At 38.0% G+C, this 21,399-nt stretch overlaps 1 long non-coding RNA gene across 1 annotated transcript in view; it reads right to left on the bottom strand.

Annotated features, from left to right (window-relative positions):
* Positions 1 to 17,341, bottom strand: part of LOC129524235 (uncharacterized) — a 131,998-nt gene extending 114,657 nt beyond the window's left edge. Inside the window, exon 1 of the long non-coding RNA XR_008667988.2 lies at positions 17,253 to 17,341. This is a non-coding gene — a long non-coding RNA (uncharacterized lncRNA). The remainder of the gene's footprint in view (positions 1 to 17,252) is intronic.
* Between the last annotated feature and the right edge of the window lie 4,058 nt (positions 17,342 to 21,399).

Below are 21,399 nucleotides of genomic sequence, written 5' to 3'. Positions count from 1 at the left end.
TAGCATCAAAAAGAATCAAAAAAATTTAGGAATTAATTTCACAAAAGAAGTACAAGATTTTCTCACTAAAAACTACAAAAATATTCACTGAAAGAAGTTAAGGAAGATATAAAGTGAAAGAGCATCCCAGTTTTATCAGTTGGAAGATACAATATTACTATGATAGTGGTACAACCCAAGGTGATCTATGGATTCAACATAATACCTATCAAAATCCCAGATGCATTTTTGAAAATAAATGTGTGTGTAAATCTTAAAATTCACATGGAATTTTAAGGAGCCCTGAATAGCCAAAACAATGTTAAACGAGAATAAACAAAGTTGGAGAACTCACACTTCTTGATTTCAAAACTTATTATAAAGCTACAGTAATCAAAACAATGTGACAATGGCATAATGATAGACATATAAACTGATGTTATAGAACTAACAGTCCAGAAACAACCCCTTATATTTATAGTCAAATGACATTTAACAAGAGTGTAGAGAACTTGATGAGTAAAAAACAGTCTTTTCAACAAATGGTTGGGGAAAATTGAATAAGCACATATAAAAAAGTGAACTTGGACCCCTACCTCACACCATACACAAAAATTAACAAAATGGATCATAGACTTTAATGTAACTGCTAAAACTATAAAACTCTTAGAAAAAATATAGGAATAAATCTTGGTTATTGTGAATTAGGCAAGAACTCTTAGATATAACACCAAAAACATAAGCATTGAAAACAAAAATAATAGAGCAACTGGACTTCTTCAGAACTCAAAAATTTTGATCTTCAAAATCACCATCAGGAAAGTGAAAAGACTACCCACAGAATGAGAGAAAATATTTGCACATCACATATCTGATAACGGATTAGTATCTAGAATATGTAAAGAACAGTCGCAATTCAACAAAAAAAGACAAATAACTCAATTTAAAAATAGGCAAAGGAGTGCCAGGTGCGGTGGCTCATGCCTGTAATCCCAGCACTTTGGGAAGCCAAGGCGGGTGGATCATGAGGTCAGGAGATCGAGACCATCCTGGCTAACACGGTGAAACCCCATCTCTATTAAAAATACCAAAAAAAAAAAAAAAAAATTAGCCGGGCATGGTGGTGGGCACCTGTAGTCCCAGCGACTCAGGAGGCTGAGGCAGGAGAATGGTGTGAACCTGGGAGGCGGAGCTTGCAGTGAGCCAAGTTCGTGCTACTGCACTCCTGCACTCCAGCCTGGGTGACAGCAAGACTGTCTCAAAAAAAAAAAAAAAAAAAAAAAAAATAGGCAAAGGATCTGAACAGACACTTCTCCATAGGAGATGTGAACATGGACAATAATCATATACATATAAATAAATAAAGGTGTTCAACATCATTTGCTATTAAGGGAATGCAAATGAAAACAATGAGATACAACTTCACACCCTTTAAGATACCTGTTATCAGATAAACAATAACAAGCGTTGGCAAGCATGTAAAAAATATGGAATCCTCATACATTGCTGGTGAGAACATCAAACGCTCAGTCTTTTTGTAAAACAGTTTGGCAATTCCTCAAAAGGTTACACAGAGTTACTATATGACCCAGCATTTGCACGCCTAGGTTTATACCCAGAATAATTTAAGCATATGGCCACATAAAAACTTATCCAAAACATTTATGTAGCCTTATTCATAGTAGCTGAAATGTGAAAAAAAACCTAAATGACTACCTGTTAATAAATGGAGAAATAAAAGGTGTTATATATCTATACAAAGAAATAAAAAGTGTTATATCATCTATACAAAAATGGTATACTATATGGCTATAAAAATAAAGTACTGATACATGCTACAACATGGATGAACCTTAAAAACATTACATTAAATGAAAGACACAAGACATAAAGACCACATATTCTATAATTCCATTTACATAAAATGTTCAGAATAGGAAAATCCTTAGAGACAGAAAATAAATTATTGTTTGCCAACAACTGCTGAGAAGGCATAATAGGAAGAGTGATAAGAAAGGGTACAGGATTCTTTTCAAGGTGATGAGAGTTTTATGAAATTAGATAGTGGTAATGGTTGCACAACTCTGTTAACGTACTCGGAACTGTTTTATTTTACATTTTCAAAGGGTAAGATTTATGGTATGTGAGTTGTATCTTGGTAAAGCTGATATTTAAAAAATATTATTCATAATCACAAGGTCCAACACAGTCTTTGTTACGTTGATAATTTTTGTTGATAAAAACCTTAGAAGATGATTTGAAGTAAGTCCCTGAGAAGATGCCTAAGAAGGGTCAGGTTTGGTGGTTAAAAATACAAAAATGTACTTCTAGTCTTTCCTCCAGAGTGAGCAATGGAGAATGGTTCCAATGGAAGTAACTCCAAGAAAACTTTAATACTTCAAATAACTCTCTTCTGGTCTTTAATTCTCACCAAGTCATATTATAGCTCAGTCACCCAAGGGCAAGAAATAAAACAATAGGGGTCTGATATAGCCTTCTTTCCTTTATTTTAAAAAGAACGACACCTTGGGGAGTGATGGTACGTGGTTGCCTTTCTTATGAGTTGCTTTGCAAAAAATATAGGAATGAATGCTATATGACTTTCGGAACCTCATACACTATAAAGTTATGCTACAAATTTACTCTTACTTTTCCCAGTGGTCACCAGTTAGGCTGAATTTGACTTTCTAAAAATGATAAAGGAATACTTGAAAGTAGAGAGATATTTAGAGAAAGATGAAAAGTCAGGAATGGAGAAGAAGGTTTGAGCTCATGAGAGCCACCACTTGATTCTTGCATTTTTCATGCAAAAATTGTATCTAACACATATGAAGCAGCTTCTCACTGAATATCCCTTGAATGAACAAAAAAATATTGAATGAATTAAGTGCTTATATAAAGAATCCATGAAAATTCCAGCAAACCATGAGTATTCTGTTTGGAGAAGTAATCTTTTACATTATAGACTCTCCGTTTTGGAAGGGATTTTAGAAGTCTTCAGACTTGATTTCTCATTTGTGTCTGAAGACCACTTTCTCGATCCCTGTTAGGTGGTAACTGAAACTGTACTTGAATGTGTCTCTTGACATTGAATTTATTCATTCTCAGGATGGTTCATATTTGAAGATCTTACTATTAGTTATACATTTAACCAACTAATGTTTATTGAGGGCCTCCTTCAGGGTGGCCTCAGGAGTACAGTAGAAAAAGAACCAGACAAAGATCCTTTACTTATGCAGTTTACAGTCTAGTAAGGTGAGCGGAGGAGACAGAAATAAATAATTGAACAAAATACATTCTGGCTGATGATAAAAGCAATAGAAAAAATAGAGCAAAGAGAAGGGAGTGCTGGGGGATGGTTGCTGTTCTATATTGAGTGATCAGGGCAGGCCTCTCTGCTAAGGTGACAACATATGAGCAAATAATAAATGAAGCGAAGACGATGGCAATAAAGTATGCCTAAGGAAAGAGTTTCCAGGCACAAAGAACAGCAAATGAAACATTCCTGAAATCTGGCACTCTGCAGGAGGAAACAGAGCATGGGTTTGAAAAGGCCTGAAATTCTTTTTCAGTTCCATATTTTTGGAAAATAAAACATATGCCTACCTACCTACCTAGAATTTAATCAAAAAGAGCTTGCTCTTGTGTGGTGGAAAGATCCACAGTCTGAGTATAGACATGTAAACTAGATCCAGTTCTGCCACTCATTTGCTGTGTGGCATTTATCAAATCATTTCTCCTTTTTAAGATTCAGTTTCCTTGTACATAAAAAGATTAAATTCTAGATTCTTTTCTAACTCTAAAACACTATCATTCAAGGGAAATGACCATTACTCAAGGACACGTGAAATATGAGTCAATAGTAGAGCTATATAAGATGTAGGAAAACTGCTGACCAGTGTCCTGGTCTGTAATAAAATCTTCGTCATTCAATGACTGTGTAACTAACTCAAGGTCAGAGTTGATTGCTCCCCTTCTGTTTCTTCCTCACCTAAAAATGCTTCTCCCCACAATGTGTACTCAACAGATTCTTCTGTCCTGGTGAAAGTCTGTTCTTTTCAGAAAGAATTCAAGTGGCTTGGTTTCAAATTCAAGAATCAGGTGACAAACACAGAGTGTAATTAAGTACCATTGGATATGAACAAAATTTGGGAGGCTCAGAGATGTACCTAGTGCTTCTCAAATTGGCTATATATTAGAATTGCCTGGGTGGTTTCTAAAATCCCAATGCCCAAGCTGTACCCTGAAAGAATTAAATCAGACTCTCTCGATATGTATTTAGTGTTCCTCAGGTGATTGCAATGTATAGCCACAGTTGAGGACTTTGGTTTAGGGGAAAGAGCTTGCTATTGACAGTGCACATGTCTGAACTTGACATCTAATTTTAACACTTGCTGAATGTGTGCTTTTGAGCAAGTGTCTTCAGTTATTCTCATTTTCCTTATTTGTAGCATTGGGAAAATAGTTACCCGCACAAAATACCTAAACTATTAAGTAATCTACAATTAATATATTTTCACTGAGTCTTATTTTAAGTTCTTTTCTATTAAAGTCCTAGTTTTGCATAATTATGTACTAGCTTTGTGAAGCTAAATTTATAAACCATGCTAATAAGCACTAAGAATCTTTACGCAAAGCCCTGGAATGGAAACAGAGAGAGAGAAGGATAATTAAATCCATGCCACTGGCCATTCATCAATAAGAAAGCATGTCCTGATAGAATGAACACGGTGGGCAGAATTTTCAAAAGTAGATATCTAGGTTATCTATTATTGCATAACAAATTACCCCAAACCACAGTGGCTCTAAGCAACAGCATTTATTATTTCAGTGCTTTAAGCCAAGAATTTGGACACAGATTAGCAAGATTCTATGTCTCTGGGTCTCTCACAAAACTGCAATCACCTCAAGGCTTAACTGGAAAGGATTGGCTTCTTCATTCTCCATGATCACATTCATCCTTCATGATCACATCAACCACCATGTGATCATCAACCATCACACGGTGGTTGGCAGGATCAGCTTCTCATAGGCTGTTGGACTGAGGCCTCTGTCCCTGCAAGGTTTTAGTCAGAGGCCTTGCTATGTGGTTGGTTCACTGCTAAGTAAGTCTCTCCACAGATCGCCTTACAACTTAGCAACAAGTAAGCAAGTGAATAGAGTATCAACCAAAGACAGAATGCTAGCAAGATGGACATCACGACCTGTGATGTAGTTATGGAAGTGACATCCCATCACTTATGCCATCTTTTATTTATTAGAAGTGAGTTGTGAGATTCACTTCACACTCAGAGAGGATTACCCAAGCACATGAACACCAGGAGGAAGAGCTCACTGAGAGTCATGTCAGAAGCTACTCACCACAGTAGGTGCCAGAAAGTTTTGTTTCTTTAAATCCAAATGCAGTTCCTGGTCTCTGAGAGGAGAGATTGGAAAGGGTCAGAAGTGTCAGTATTACCTTATGGTCATTTACATTTCCAAGAACCAAACCTCGCCCTACCCCGCGGTTATGCTTAGGGATTTCATTTAATGAGCCCCTGCTATGTACAGAGCACAGTTCTAAGAGCTAATGGCTGATTTTGAATGAATAAAACAGCAACTGCCTTTTAAACACTCACCAGCAAATGAAGAAAACAGAAACAAAATCTTTTGGAAACAAGATTGTAAATTTCGTTATAGAGAAACCACGTGCTATGGTACTATAAGTTAAAAAAAGTCATGATTTTGGGGGAATGGAATAAAATTTGAGCAACACCTTAAGAATATTTAGGGCTTTGACAAATATATATATTTGAGAAGGGCACCAAGAAGAGAAACCAGCTTAAGCAAAGGCACAGTGAAGGAAAATTGAGGGAACATTTCAAGACTTGTAAGGATGAAGTATAGGATTCAAGATACTGAAGAGAGAAATGAAGCTGAATCTAGTTACCAAGGAACAAAGTAGAATTCAGTGGAGAAACTACTGAATCTTTGGAAACCAGAGACAATGTAAAACTACTCACATTTTGAACCATCCACTGGCAGCAGGATAAAACAGAGATAGGAGTAGGGGCTACTAGGAGGGTGTGTGTGGAACCAGGGAGACCAGTTAGAGAAACTGAGATGGTACAAACAGTAGGATTTAGGGAGAGCTTTGAGAAAAGGTTAAGCAAGATAAGTCAAAGGTACGCTGAATTTCCATACCTTGTAGCTAGAAGATTTATAGCATAATTCAGGGAGAGTATTTGGAAATATAAGAAGTAAAGGTTTATTACTTGCTTCATTAATCCCTCTAACATCATTCTCCTATGAGCAACAAGCTTCTCATTTGCCTGGGTAATTAAGAATTGTATTCTTATGGATTGTGCATGCTGTTATTTGTTTGGAGAGCTAATGAAACAGGGCATGAATTCAAAACCACCGAGGAGGGTGGTGAAAATGTTAGAAATCAAATTTAGATCTTCTTGATCTTCTCCAGTACTTCTGGAACTTTACGTCATTGAGGTCCTTGACTGTCAGACTAAGCAGATTATATCGTACCCCATGGACAATGGGTAGCTAGGGCAACTTTATTTTTTTCTCAGCTTTGTGCTTCATCTTATGGGGGCTTTGAGTTGGATACAATTTAGGAGCTTCATAGGCATAACTGCTTCATTAATGGATTTAACATAGCATGTCTAATAAAAAAAGAATACACAAAGATTGTAGGAGAAAGGAATGTCTATTTTCATCCAAGGGCATTCGAAGAAGCCAGGATGGAATTTAGGTTTGGCTCTCAGGGAGGAGCATATGTCTTTACTGTACTGCAAAGTCACCAAGCAGAGAGGAAAAGAATACTTGGCTAATGATTCAAAAACCAGCACCAAGAAATGTCTCCACGGAGAAGGCAGAAAGGGGGGTTGAAAGTGGAATAGCTCAGTTGTTTTATTCTAGAAGTGGTGGAGCTGGTGATGAGCACAGGGTTTTTCCCAATGTCCAGTAAAGTCAACTGACTGACTTGGTCAGACCTGCACAAACCATAGGATATATTCGGGGAGAAATGTCTTCCTCTAAATCACCCCATGCTAACAGGAGACTAAGTTCTCCTATTAGTTTAGTCTATCCAGAAAGTTTTTCCAGCCAATCCTTCCTCTCTATATCTACTTTTGGTGACCTTGCTCAGACTTGATCTTCTTTACCGTTCTGTCTCAGGTTGTCTCTTGGAAATTGTATCTTAGACACAGATTTGGAGGCAAGTAGTTTATTTCGGAAGTGATTTTAGGTATGGGAGTACAGATGGGAGACTGAGGAGAGAAGTAAACCAAGGAAAGTGGGTTCATAAGCAGGGAGATGCAGTGGGCCATTTGAGCTCAATTGCCCTGGGAATCTCTGAGAAGCAATATAGAATAAGCCACAGATTGTTTCAATAGAGGGACAAGAAACCTAAAATGACTGTCCTCCAACTTCTGCTTATCATTGGTTCAGGGCTTCTCTTGGGGAAAGTCACATCTGGCCAGCCCCTTGTAGAGGCTGAGTGCCCTGAGGTCAGCCTTCAGGACAGAAGTCCCAGATGTCTGCAGTAGAAAGCTGTCAGCATGCACAGGAATGACTGGTGATGAGAGGATGTGGCAGAGCACCCACATCTTCAGTTATAGATGGCCTGAAGTTCCTCTCAGCTAACAAGGTCTAACCTGTTCACCTTTAATTATGTCTTTATTAAGCCGGTACTATATTACAGTCACTGGGAATACAACAGTAACCAAGGCAACTTTGCCCTTACGGTGCCTACACTGAAATGGGGAAGACAAATAATTCAGTCAGGAACTGTAATCAAGGTTTACATTATATAGGTTTTCAAACATACAAGAAAGTTGAGATAATTTTATAATAAACATTCAGTTATCCATCATTCAGTGGAATGGCAGTTACTAGCATTTTGTCATATTTGCTTTGTCTTGTTTTGTGGATTTTGCTAAATTACTGTGATGGTTAATACTGAGTGTCAACTCTAGAGAACCCCGACTAATACAATTACTTTAAAATAAAGTACAGATTTTTATAACATTGACTCTTATATACTTCAGTGTGTATCTATAAAAAAAGAAAAAAGAAAGGCCATTTCCCTGTTCAGTAACACAGTAGCGTCACACCTAACAAAATCCACAGCAGTTCCCAGAATTGAATACCTAGACTTTAACATTAATTGAAATGTAGTTCAATAAACTCAGAGAATATATGGACTGCTTCTCTGTACAGTCCAATGCCTTAATTTGATGCATCACTATAGTGATGGGAAATTAATTTGTCTGAAGTGTGGGTCAGAATACCTGGTTTTAAGATCTGCTGCTAACTCGAGGATTAATTTTGTCGGAGATCAAACTGTGTTCAGCAAAATATAGAACGTACTGGCTCATACAACTGCCAACTCCAGTCATAATAAGGGTAACTGTGTGTGTGTGTCTGTGTCTATGTGTGTGTGCGCTGTGCATACACACGCACATGGTGCACTTGGGTATGGAATTGTGTATTCATTACAGCAACCTTATGAGGCAAGTTTCCAGTCTTCATCTTTATTCACCTCAGTGAGGTGACTGAGACATACCGAAGTCTAGTGGCTTGCTCAAGGAGGCCACATAGCTTGTTGGTAGCAGAGTTGTGATTCCAACCAGGGCAGACTGGCTCCAACATTTAGCTTAAGTTGGGCCCAGGGATTCAAATTATATCTACAGGACTCAATCTTCCTCTCACAACACACTCTGTCACTTGTTATCTGGCTCCATTTTCAAGTAGAACCTCCTCTCTTGATTGAAGCACAGCTTTAATTGATTCCACTTTTACTCTCGCACTCCAGTAGAAACCACACACCTCATTGTTCAATTCTTAAAGCAAAGTTTTCTAATTGTGTTTCATTGGCTCCCATTTGTCTAGTTTGAGTCATGACTCATCCCTCAAGTCACAAGGTCTGAGAAACTGTGAGGACACAAAACATGTTGATTGAGCAGGCTTGAGCCACATGTTCATTCCAATAATAGTAACTGCAGTTAGCCCCTTTTACTGGTTGGAGAATGAGGGAATGGGGCTCTCTAGAGGAGACTGGAATGCTGTCACCATAGGAATGGAAACTGAATGCTGAGTGGCAAAAACTTGCTTATGAGCATTCTTGGATCCCAGCAAAAGCTTGCCACACAAAGCCTCAGTTTTCTCACTTCTAAAATGAAGGCAGTTGGGCACCCTCATTTCTAGAGAAGTCTTTCAACCCCAGTCATCTAATTCTATCCAATTTAGAAAATAGAAGACTGAGAGATGAGAAGACATTTGTCCAAAGTGATGAAGACAGTGGCAGAGTATGGGTTAAAACCTGAGATCCATCGGTCCCAGCCTAGTCTATTTCTCTCTTCCATAGCCACTGAAACATGGAAAGCCCTCATACAAATTCCGCAAATACACACACACACACACATATAAATACACACACATGTGTGTGTGTATATATACACATATAATTGCTGGCATTGGTCCTTAGCTTGGAGTATCTGTGGCTTTGAAGAGAAAATTAGAATATAGTTATTGGCCTCATCTGAAAGATAGATGTTTGACCCACAATTCTTAATCAAACTCCCAAAACACACAAAATAAATTTTTAGATGATCCTTTAAGTTTCCTGAGATTTTCCAGGAATGCAGAGTTGAGGTTGCCAGGTAGTATATGTCTGATGTCATCAAAGCAGCTAATGGCTATAGACAGCTTTACCTGGCACATCATCAAAGCTGTTAATAAAGAAAGGGAGAGAAAGTCCACCCAAGCTTGGCACATCTGGATCTGTATGAACCTATGTTGATCTTCAACTCTCAGTCACTTTGAAGTAAACCTACCTTGGTAATCAACTCAGAGACCACCTCTCATCTTGCTCCTGGGAGAATAGAAGTCAAATCAACACTTTAAAGAAAACTGAGAAATGAAGTATTTTGGTTACTTCCCAACTAAGTCTTGGAGGAAGACTTTTGTAAAGGAGAAGATGGGAATATTGAGACAAAGGAATTAATCAAATCCATTTGTTACTTAAGCTGTTACTATTTACAAAGCAAAAAGTCATGAAAATCATAAGAAAAAGGCCCAATGGGCCAGGCACAGTGGCTCACACCGGTAATCCCAGCCCTTTGGGAGGCCGAGGTAGGCAGATCACGAGGTCAGGAGTTCAAGACCAGCCTGGCCAATATGGTGAAACTCTGTTTCTACTAAAAATACAAAAATTAACCGGGTGTGGTGGCACACACCTGTAGTCCCAGCTACTCAGGAGGCTGAGGCAGGAGAATCACTTGAACCCGGGAGGCAGAGGTTGCAGTAAGCTGAGATCACGCCACTGCACTCCAGCCTGGGTGACAGAGTGAGACGCTGTCTCAAAAAAAAAAAAAAAAAAAAGAAAAAGAAAAAGGCCCAATGACAGCATGTCTTCTCTTTGCCTATCTGATCTATTGCCCTCAGTTGACTAATTCCTCTTTTATGTCAGCTGAATCACAAGGAAAGTGACTTTGATTGGTATTTGGTAATTGTCTATCATCCTTTCTATCAATCCATCTTGTAATTAAATATAGGCTGCTACTGGATCCCTGCCCACCCCCTTTAATATTAGCTGGCCCTGAACCAAGTACAGTCTAGAGTTCTTTCGAAAGAAGGATGCCATGGGTAGTGAAGTTCAGTTGGAAGGGGATGTGAGAAAGCATACAATTTATGACAGATTTGTCTGGTACAACTGCTCTTCTGCAACTACGAGACAAAATCTGATTTCTAGTACTTTCTTCTTCTTCTTCTTTTTTTTTTTTTTTTTTTTTTTTTTTGAGATGGAGTCTCGCTCTGTCGCCTAGACTGGAGTGCAGTGGCACGATTTCGGCCCACTGCAAGCTCCGTCTCCCAGGTTCACGCCATTCTCCTTCCTCAGCCTCCTGAGTAGCTGGGATTACAGGCACGTGCCACCATGCCCGTCTAATTTTTTGTATTTTTAGTAGAGATGGGGTTTCACCACGTTAGCCAGGATGGTCTTGATCTCCTGACCTCGTGATCCTCCTGCCTCAGCCTCCCAAAGTGCTGGGATTACAGGCGTCAGCCACCACTCCTGGCCTCTAGTACTTTCTTCTTATTGTCCCTTTAAAAGAGTGGAACCAGGTATAGACAGGATTTGTGATCTTGTGCAGGCAATATGTTTGTAAACATCTGGTCACACTGTGATGCAGAAATGTTCCTTTTGGCTGGGCGTGGTGGCTCACTCCTGTAATCCCAGCACTTTGGGAGGCTGAGGCAGGTGGATCACGAGATCAGGAGATCGAGACCATCTGGTTAACATGGTGAAACTCCATCTCTACTAAAAATACAAAAAATTAGCTGGGCGTGATGGCACGCACCTGTAGTCCTAGCTACTCGGGAGGCTGAGACAGGAGAATCGCTGGAACCCAGGAAGCGGAGGTTGCAGTGAGCCAAGATTGTGCCATTGCACTCCAGCCTTGGTGACAGAGTGAGACTCCATCTCAAAAAAATATATATATATATATTCCTTTTACCCTTCCAGAACAATAATATCTTAGAATGAAAAGGAGAGTTCTCCCCTTCCCTACACCTTTACACATAACGTTTAAAACCATGATAGTTACCAGTCCCATACCCCATTTGCAACCAACCCCATGGCTGTCTGTTATCTCCTCCCTTCTCCAGTTTTAAATGTTTTTATAGATTTGAAAGATGAAGATCATGTCGTCTGTTCTTCAGTACCAAGGTACTTAGCACATGGTAGAAGGAGTTACATAAAATTATGAACTCAACTCATAACACTTCAGTACTTCAAGATACCAGAAAATTAAGATAATCAAGTATCTCACGCCTATGATCCCAGCATTTTGGGAGGCTGAGGAGGGTGGGTTGCTTGAGCTCAGGAGATGGAGACCAGCCTGGGTAACGTGGTGAAACCCCATCTCTACCAAAAATACAAAAAATTAGCTGGACTTGGTTGCACGTATCTGTGGTCCCAGCTACTCAGGAGGCTGAGGTGGGAGGACTGCTTGAACCCAGGAGGCAGAGGTTGCAGTGAGCTGAGATCGTGCCACTGCACTCCAGCCTGGGTTTCAGAGTGAGACTTCATCTCAAAAACAAAAAACAAACAAAAAAAAACTTTAAATCTAGAAAAACACCTGATAAGGTAAGAGTCAAGAGCTGAATGTGCAGGGAACAGGCATGGTAACAATTTTGGCATCCCCTGATCATCAAAGCCTTAAGGAGCTTGCGAATATAATTGTTTATGTCTGTCTTTCTTATCAGCACGTGAGTAACCCACAGTAAAATGCCTTCTTTCAAATTCCTCCGAGATCAGAAGAACTTCTGGGATTTAGTTTGGTATTGGTAGAAGTTTTCTTTAACTTGTGGCCACAAGACAAGTAAATCTCTTGGGTACATTTTTTTCCCCTCCAGGTATGTTTCTCTTCCTGCTAAGCTTTCAAAATCCTACTAAAGATTGCCAAAGGATGTGCACACCCTCCTACGTATTAGCCCAGATCTGAGGTATAATGTTGGAAGTGATTGTTGTAAAGTATGTAAGTAAAGCAAATGGATCCCTCAGGTTATTCTTTTTATCAGTTATCAGACTCTGAATTCTCCTTCATTTTTTATTTATTTATTTATCTATTATTTATCTATCTACTTATTTATCTTCTGTTGATTATTTTTAGAGATGCTCAGGCTGGGGTACACTGGCATGATCACAGCTCACTGTAACCTTGAACTCAAGGGTTCAAGTGATCCTGCTTTAGCCGCTCAAGTAGCTAGGACTACAGGCATATGCCACCACACCCGACTCTCTTTCACTTAAAAGAGTTGAGTCACACTAATCTCCCAGAAGTAGAGCCAAATATTGTAAGATGGAGAATAAGAGAAAAAACAAAATTAGAAAAATCAGTGCAGGAAGTTGAACATCTGAATAATAGAAATTCCAGAAATACTGGCCCGAGAAAGTGGAGGGGAAGAAAAAAAACTCACGAAATAATAGGAGAAATTTTCCCAGAATAAAATCACACAGGCCTCCAGATTAAAAACCTTAACTAAGTGCTCAGTACCAATATGTTTAAAGTCCCACTTTAAGACACGTGATAGTGAACATTTTAAAACACCTAGAAGAAATAGCTTAAGAAACATTTTGCTTAATCCAACAATGAATTCGCAACAATCATTTTCCTTGACATTTCAGTTGTCTTTTACGCAACTGATTACCTTCTCTTCTTAAAACATGTTTGTCACTACAAGACATCCATACTTCCAAATTTTTTTGTCCTGTCTATCTAGGTCTCTTCCTCTTTCTCCCTTGCTGGATCCTCCCGATGTTCCTAAATCTTTCAACATTAGAAAGTCCCTGTGCTCACTTCTTAGAGATCTCATCCAAGATCATGATTTTAAAAGGACCAATACACTGCTGACTCTCAAATCACATTTCTAGACCTGACCTCTTCCAGAAAGTCTAGACTCACATATCCAGCTGCATTTCCACTCAGATAACAATGGGCTGCTAAATTTACCATGTTCAAAATGGAACCCTTGAATTCACATGCTCAATCCTGCTTCTTTTTCTGTGTTCTCTATTTCAGTCAATAGCATCACCATTCCTGCTATTGCTTGATTCCAAAAGAGCCAGCTAGATGCCTGTTACTTCCTACATCTAATCCATCAGCATACTTTTTTTGTTCAGCCTTCAAAGTATATTTTTAATTGGACCAAATCTCATCACCTTCCCTGCTACCACTGTAGTTTCACTCCTCATCTGAGATAGTATTTCTTAACTGATCTTTCTGCTTCTCCTCTTGGTCTGCCTTCCTCCTTGAGGATTATGTGCCTTCCAGCAACTACAGTGATCTTTTAAGAGTATAATAATTCCAGTTAACTACTTGTTTGAAACCCTCCAATATTTTTTCATCACACTTGGAATGAGATGAACTCTGGTGTCAAGAGCTACCATTGGATTTGCATGAAATATTGGATGACTCTTTCCTAAACCTTGAGCCACAAACCCAGTTAATAGGCAGTAGAAGGATAAATCTCTTAGAACCTTTCCTTTGAGACATGCTTCTCTCTTCTTTTGAAGGTTGTCAATTAGCAAGCATTACTCTTCTAGAAAGCTATAACTTAGTCACTCCGATTTGATTAGATAATCGCTATTCTCTTTATGCATAAAACTGGTCTTTCTTTAAATGCTGCAAAGTCAGACAGAGAATTGACCAAAATAGTCCCTTAAATGTTCTAGGAAGTCAGAGAGGGTAATTAGGCCATGTGTGGAAAACACTAGACCAAGGTACTCAACATAATCAAACCCACATGCTCTTTTCAGATCAAGTATTTTGTAATGCATCTTTACTCTCAGAAAGAAATTTTATGTGTACTATAATATATTCTCACACATACGTTTTAAAACAATCTTGATATTATGTTCTAAAAGTATTATAAAGGGAAAAAACAAAATAATTTAAAATAATATTACATGTATCTTTCCATAAATATGCCCTAGAAAATATCATGAAGTAATGAGATACTCACTCATAAATGTTAAGTCACCAAGAATATAAACACTATATAGTCGGGCAGACAGAGATTACATTAGAAACCCTTATTTTCTTAGTCAACAATAACTCTCAATAAATTCTGAACAAAAATAACAGTAACAATATGTCTATCACAATTACTGTGTATCAAAAATTCTCAATAACTCAATAAATTCTGAACAATAACTCTCAATAAATTCTGAACAAAATAACAGTAATAATATATCTATCGCGATTACTGTGTATCAGAAATTCTCAATAACAATAACTCTCAATAAATTCTGAACAAAATAAGAGTAATAATATATCTATTGCAATTACTGTGTATCAGGAACTATTCTAAACACTACATATATTGGCTCATTTAGCCTCAAAACACCCAAAGGACATATTTACTACTATTATTCCATTTTATTTAGGAGAAATTTGAGTCTCAGAGTATGATACAGGAGCTAGAAATAAATTATTTGGGGGGATAGTAAGGGAAACAGAGTCTTCAGCAAAATTTTCCTTTTAACAAAAGGAAAATGACGGCCGGGCACAGTGGCTCACGCCTGTAATCCCAGCACTTTAGGAGGCCGGGGCGGGAGGATCACGAGGTCAGGAGATCGAGACCATCCTGGCTAACACGGTGAAACCCCGTCTATACTAAAAATAGAAAAAATTAGCCGGGCGTGGTGGCGGGTGCCTGTAGTCCCACCTACTCGGGAGGCTGAGGCAGGAGAATGGGTGAACTCGGAAGGCGGAGCTTGCAGTGAGCCAAGATTGAGCCACTGCATTCCAGCCTGGGCGACAGAGCCAGACTCTGTCTCAAAAAAACAAAACAAAACAAAACAAAACAAACAAACAAAAACCCAAAAGGAAAGCATTTTTTTTCCCCAAAACTTTTTTCCTAAAAAAGAGCAGCCTGAAAAATTGACCTGCAAACATAGATAAGCAAGCTGGAAGCTTGTACAGGTGAATGCTGGCAACTGTGCTAATAGAAAAGGGTTACCTGGGGGCCAGGTATGTTCAACATGGAGACTCCATCTTCGCTTTTTTTTTTGCCACCACGTGTACAGTAAAGAAACAGGCAACATGGTGCTGACCACATAGAGAACTCATCTGCATAATAAAAGATTAAGGTGGGGGTAGCCAGCCTTTTCACACCCTATAAATGGCACACCTGGTCCAACCAAATCTTTCCTGCCCTATGTAAATCAGGCACTGCCTCCTCAAGCTCACCTATAAAACTCTCTGCATTCCACTGCGGAACCAGCAACCCATGTCTCTGGGACCTCTTTTTGCTGCTGAGAGCTCTTCTCTTTCTTTCACCTATTAAACTTCCACTCGGAACCTCACTGTTTTGTTTTCTGTGGCCATGAGACAACGAAACTCAGGTATTTACCCCAGACAATGACACCACTTCAAGAGGTTGTCATTTGCTGAAGGTCATACAGATACAATCATAAGATATAATTTTCTTAAATATAGCAACAACAATGCAAAGGCAATATAATGACCTAACGGGCTGTTGGCCTTGAGCCTCAATGTTGGTGACACAGACATAGGGGACTTGAGCCTTAATATTGGAAACACAGAGAAATATAAGAGAAAGATTCACCTCTCCTACGGGGGCAGTGGCTACTCCATCTAATTATTGTCAGGTAGAATTGCCAGCCCAAGTTTGCCATATCTTCCACTCTAAAAATAATCTAAAAAGCCAGATTTTAAAATGTGACATCTATTAATTGTTAAATGTTGGATCACATCTTTTGAAAACATTTGTTTTTGAAAGTCAAACAAACCGTAAGTATAAGATTTTACTCATGGGTCTCCAGTTTACTCCTAACACCTTTCCTTTCATTTCTGAAAGTCATTCTAACTCAACCCCTATGATGTTACACCTTTTGGGGGAATGTTAAAGAGGAAATTCCTGGAAGCATTTTTAAAAACACAGTTGTTAGAGGGATAAGCGGTTAGTCCAGAAGGCTGAGATTAGGAGCTTTTCACTATAAATGTGAAAGTCAGAAAGTCAGCTCTGAGATTATCTGGGCTAAACTGGTTATCTAACTATGTAAATAAACTCGCACCAAGGGAAGGGTACAAAATGTGCAGGAATTCTTGAGAGTTTATTTATTTATTTATTTTTTAAGAGAAGGACAGGATGCAAGACCTAAATTTCCTTTAAATATAGCACCACCCCTGACATTGTTTATACTTTCCCCTTTGCAATGCTTCCAGGCACACTTTAAAAGGAAGCGATAAGAAGAAAGGAAAAGGGAAGTCACTTACACTGGAGCATAAGGAACAGTAAGTGTCTGCTTTAAAGGGTGTGGACCAAGCACTTCAGCTGCCCTCATTTTTTTTTTTTCTTTTCTTTTTTTGCTTGTTTGCTTAATTTTTATTTTTTGTTAGGTAAAAAAATATTTTTAAGGAGAGTCAGTAAACTTTACTTCACATCTGGGCTTCCCTCATTTTTTTGGTTTAATTTTTTTTTTTTTTTTTTTTTTTTAGGTAAAAAAAGATTTTTAAGGAGAGTCAGTAAACTTTGTTTCACAACTGGAGTGTGCTTCTTTGGAAGTGTGGGAATCCCATAAATCTTTTCTGTCAAGGATCATTGTATCCACTGGGCAAAGAGGCAAGTGAAGTGCATATCAGGGCTGCTGCTTACAGTCAGCCCAGCTATCAGCAAGGGAAGGAAGCTGGAGTGACAGGATATGGGCAGGTTAGAACACAGTTTATGGAATGCTAAGGAACAATACCCACCTCCCGCTGGAAGGCCAGACGTCTTTAGAAGGGAAGTCTCTCTCTTCCTCAAGTTCAGACTAGGGGTCTGTTCAAGTAGGGCCTGGAGGAGAGAAACTGATCTCATTTTAGAGTAGATCTAACATGCCCAGGATAGTGAGCAAACACTTTGGAGTCAGACAGATGTGGGTTCAAACCTGGGATTCTCACGTTGCCAATTTTGCAACTTGGGGAAAGTTTTTCTACTTCTTAGTCCCATTTCTTTTAAATGCAAAATGATATGAATAATATTTGCCATATGTGTTTTGTAGGGATTAAAAACCATAATGAATACAAAGTGAAGGGAATACTGCCTGGCAGTAAATGCTCAGTAGGTTTAGATTTCTTTTTCTTTTTTGAATGCAAAAAATATGGGTCCATCTTTGATACAGCTACCTAGGAAGTTAAGTTTTATGAGAGATGCTAGGCAATGTACTTACTAACAATTTCTTTAATTCCAGGTTTTCATCATTAAAGACTCAATACTTTGTCAAATTTTATATCGGAAAAGTTTAGAATTGGAAAGGTCACTAAATAGCATCCAATCCAAAGATTTTTATCTTGCCCCAGTCCCTGAGTGACCCAATCTCCTCTCAACCAATATGTGATGAAATAAGTATTAATATTAACCCTATTTTGCAGATTAGAAAACTGAGACTTCGACGGCTTTAATAACTTGCCTTAAGTTACTCAGGTAGGCTTAGAAATCACATCAGTTTTAGTCTACACTTTGAAAACACAACTGTCATCCAGACCCCTGAGAAGTAAGATCTCCATTTACTCTAGCAGAAAGGGTCAGGAAATAGTTTGCTATTCCTTCACCTGGAGGCATATTGGACAAACCATTTGGCCATCTGTGAGAGCATCATGCGGCAGCTTCCTCAGTGATCCCTGGGCTTTCTCAGCCTAAGATCTCCCTCCCACACAAACCTCTCTTTTCAACTCTGGAGAATAATGTTTAGGCTTTTCTTGAGATCCAGCCTAAACGTAAGCTCCCACACAAAGCCTCTCTGGCATATGTTTTCCTTTCCTGGTACAATTAGTTATCACAGAGGACAGAAGATGAATCCTGATGCTGACTTTGCTGGCCACGTGACACTGTATAATGTGTTTGGGCTCTCTGTGTCACCATTTTCTCATCTGCAAAATACTGTAAATCAATCTCGCAGGGCTGATGCGAGGACGAAACAAAATCATACCTTTCAATATTCTAACACAATCACTGGCACATATACAGTGAGTATTTTCTGCGTTTTCTGATTTTGCCACTTTCTAGCTATGAGACCTTAGTCAAGCAACTTACCCATTCTGTTTCAGCTATCCTATCTAAACACGAGGAAAATTATATTTATCTCACAAAATGATTGCTGGGAAGATTAAAGACATAACACATGAATAATTCCTAGCACAAAATCTGGTACCCAAAGGCAGGTATTTTTTTCTTCTGTATTTCATAGACTCTGGTGTACCTAAATTATTGATTCCACATTTGAAAAGCATGGACACTTTTTTTTCACATTCAAGAGCTATCACTTCACTCGTATATTTACATCACACATTTGTAATGCAAAATTCTGTCTGTATCCCTAGTTTTCACTGCTTTTTGGAGTGTTATCTTGTAGTAGAATGCCTAGAATGGAAATATCCTTGGTATTTTTAAGCCCTTAACCAATTAAATCAATAAACCAAATGAATCAATAAAAGTGCATCAGTTCTTGAAAGTTATTTTGAATCATTGAAGAGCCTTTCCTCTGGCAAATGTCTTTTCCTAAAAGGATAAACAAGTTTGCTCTGATTTTCTATCTTGGTAACTTGAGTCTCATTTTGCATTGAAACTCATTCCTGAGTGTATTAAATCTGAAGCAAATTCTCACTCTGATTTAGAATAAATAATTTGGAGAGGGGAGTTGGGGAGGAGTGGGATTAGATACTGATCTTGCAGCTATTACAGTCAATTCATAGCATTGAAGCTTCTTGTGGATCAGCAAAATGAACTACTTGTGTTTTTAATAGACATATGAGAAAGTAATTAGGATGTGAACTACTGATAATGAATTTAATAAACATTACCTAATGTATGCTATATGAAAAGCTTTAAACTAGATATTTTGGTATGTGACAACAATTTTAAAGCATTGAACTTCTTTTACAGTAAAATATATTATGCATTCCATTTTGAAACACCTATTAAGGAAAGAAAGACAAGCTTTACCACAAAGATCAGGAACTAAGCAAGAATGTTCCCTCTCACTACTCATTTTCAACATTATGCTGGAAGTCTTGACTAATGCAATAAGTCAAGAAAAATAAAAATGTATAGAGAAGGAAGAAATAAAACTTTCTTTGTTGACAGATGACATAATTGTCTACATAGAAAATTCAGGCTGAGCGCGGTGGCTCACATCTGTAATCCCAACACTTGGGGAGGCCGAGGCGGGCGGATCACAAGGTCAGGAGATTGAGACCATCCTGGCTAACACAGTGAAACCCCATCTCTACTAAAAATACAAAAAAAAAAAAAAGAAAAGATAAGAAAATTAGCTGGGCGTGGTGGTGGGTGCCTGTAGTCCCAGCTACTTGGGAGGCTGAGGCAGGAGAATGGCGTGAACCCCAGAGGCGGAGACTGCAGTGAGCTGAGATCCTGCCACTGCACTCCAGCCTGGGTGACAGAGCAAGTCTCCATCTCAAAAAAAAAAAAAAAAAAAAAAAATTCAAAAGAACTATCAAAATCTCCTGGAATGAATAAGCAGTTATAGCAAGGTTGCAGAGTACATTCTTAATATAAAAGAGTCAATCGTCTGTATACTCACAATGAATAAGAACAGTTTGAAATTTAAAATAATACATTTACATTAACACTCAAAAAAAATATGTCTAACAAAATATGCACTAGCTGTACATGAAGAAAACTATAAAATTTTTATACAATAAACCAAAGATCCAGAAAAATGGAGAAATATTTCAAGTAATAAATAGGAAGAATCAATATTGTCAAGACATCAGTTCTTCCCAACTTGATCAATAAATTGATCGATAGATTCAATGCAATGCCAATTAAAATCTTAGCAACTTATTTTGTGGATGTCAACAAATTGATTCTAAGGTTTATATGGAGAGGCAAGAGGCACAGAACAAAATGAGAGGACTGACACTACTCAACTTTAAACTTAATATAGAACTATAGTCATCAAGACAGTGTGGTATGGGCAAAAGGATAAACAATAGATCAATGGAACAAAATAAAGGGCAAATAAATTAACCAAAATATGTATACTCAATTGATTTTTGAAAAGGAGCAAAGGCAATAAAATGCAGAAAATATGTTTTCTTTTTTCAATAAATAGTGCTTAAACAACTGGACATCCACAAGCAACAACAAAAATGAAAAGAATCTAGGCACAGACCTTACATGCTGCACAAAAATTAACTCAAAATGGATCATAGACCTAAATGTAAAATGCAAAACTATAAAACTCCAAGGAGACAACAGAGAAAATCTACATGACCTTCAATATGGTAATGACTTTTAAAATACAATACCAAAGATAAAATCCATTGAAAAGTTGATAAAACAGACTTCATTAAAATTTTAAAAATACTTATGCTTCACAGAAGACAATGTCAAGAGAATAAAAAGTCAAGCAATGGACTTGGAGTAAATATTTGCAAAAGACATATCTGAAAAAAGGCCATCATCTAAAATAAACCCCCCAAAACCTCAAAATTCAACAATATGAAAATAAACAACCTATTAAAAATGTGCAAAAGTCCTAAAAGGAGACTTGAAAAGACACATCACCATAGAAGATTAACAGATGGCAAATAAACATATAGAAATATTCAACATCTTATGTCATTAAGGGATTGAAAATAAAAACAACAAAGAAATATCACTACATACCTATCTCAATGGCCAAAGGCCAAAAACCAAAACATTTGCATCAAATGCTGACAAGGATGTGGAGCAATAGAAACTCTCACTCATTACTGTGGGAATGAGAAATGGTAAATTACTTCAAAAGGCAGTTTGGCATATTCTTACAAAACTAAATATACTCTTACCATACAATCCAGCAATCAAACTCCTTGGTACTTAGCCAAATGAGTTGAAAACTTACATTTGCACAAA

Source organism: Gorilla gorilla, chromosome 7 (genome assembly GCF_029281585.2).
Source record: "Gorilla gorilla gorilla isolate KB3781 chromosome 7, NHGRI_mGorGor1-v2.1_pri, whole genome shotgun sequence".
Classification (NCBI taxonomy): domain Eukaryota; kingdom Metazoa; phylum Chordata; class Mammalia; order Primates; family Hominidae; genus Gorilla; species Gorilla gorilla.
The sequence above is the reverse complement of the archived record's forward strand: the minus strand, read 5'-3'. Positions and strand labels throughout refer to the sequence as shown.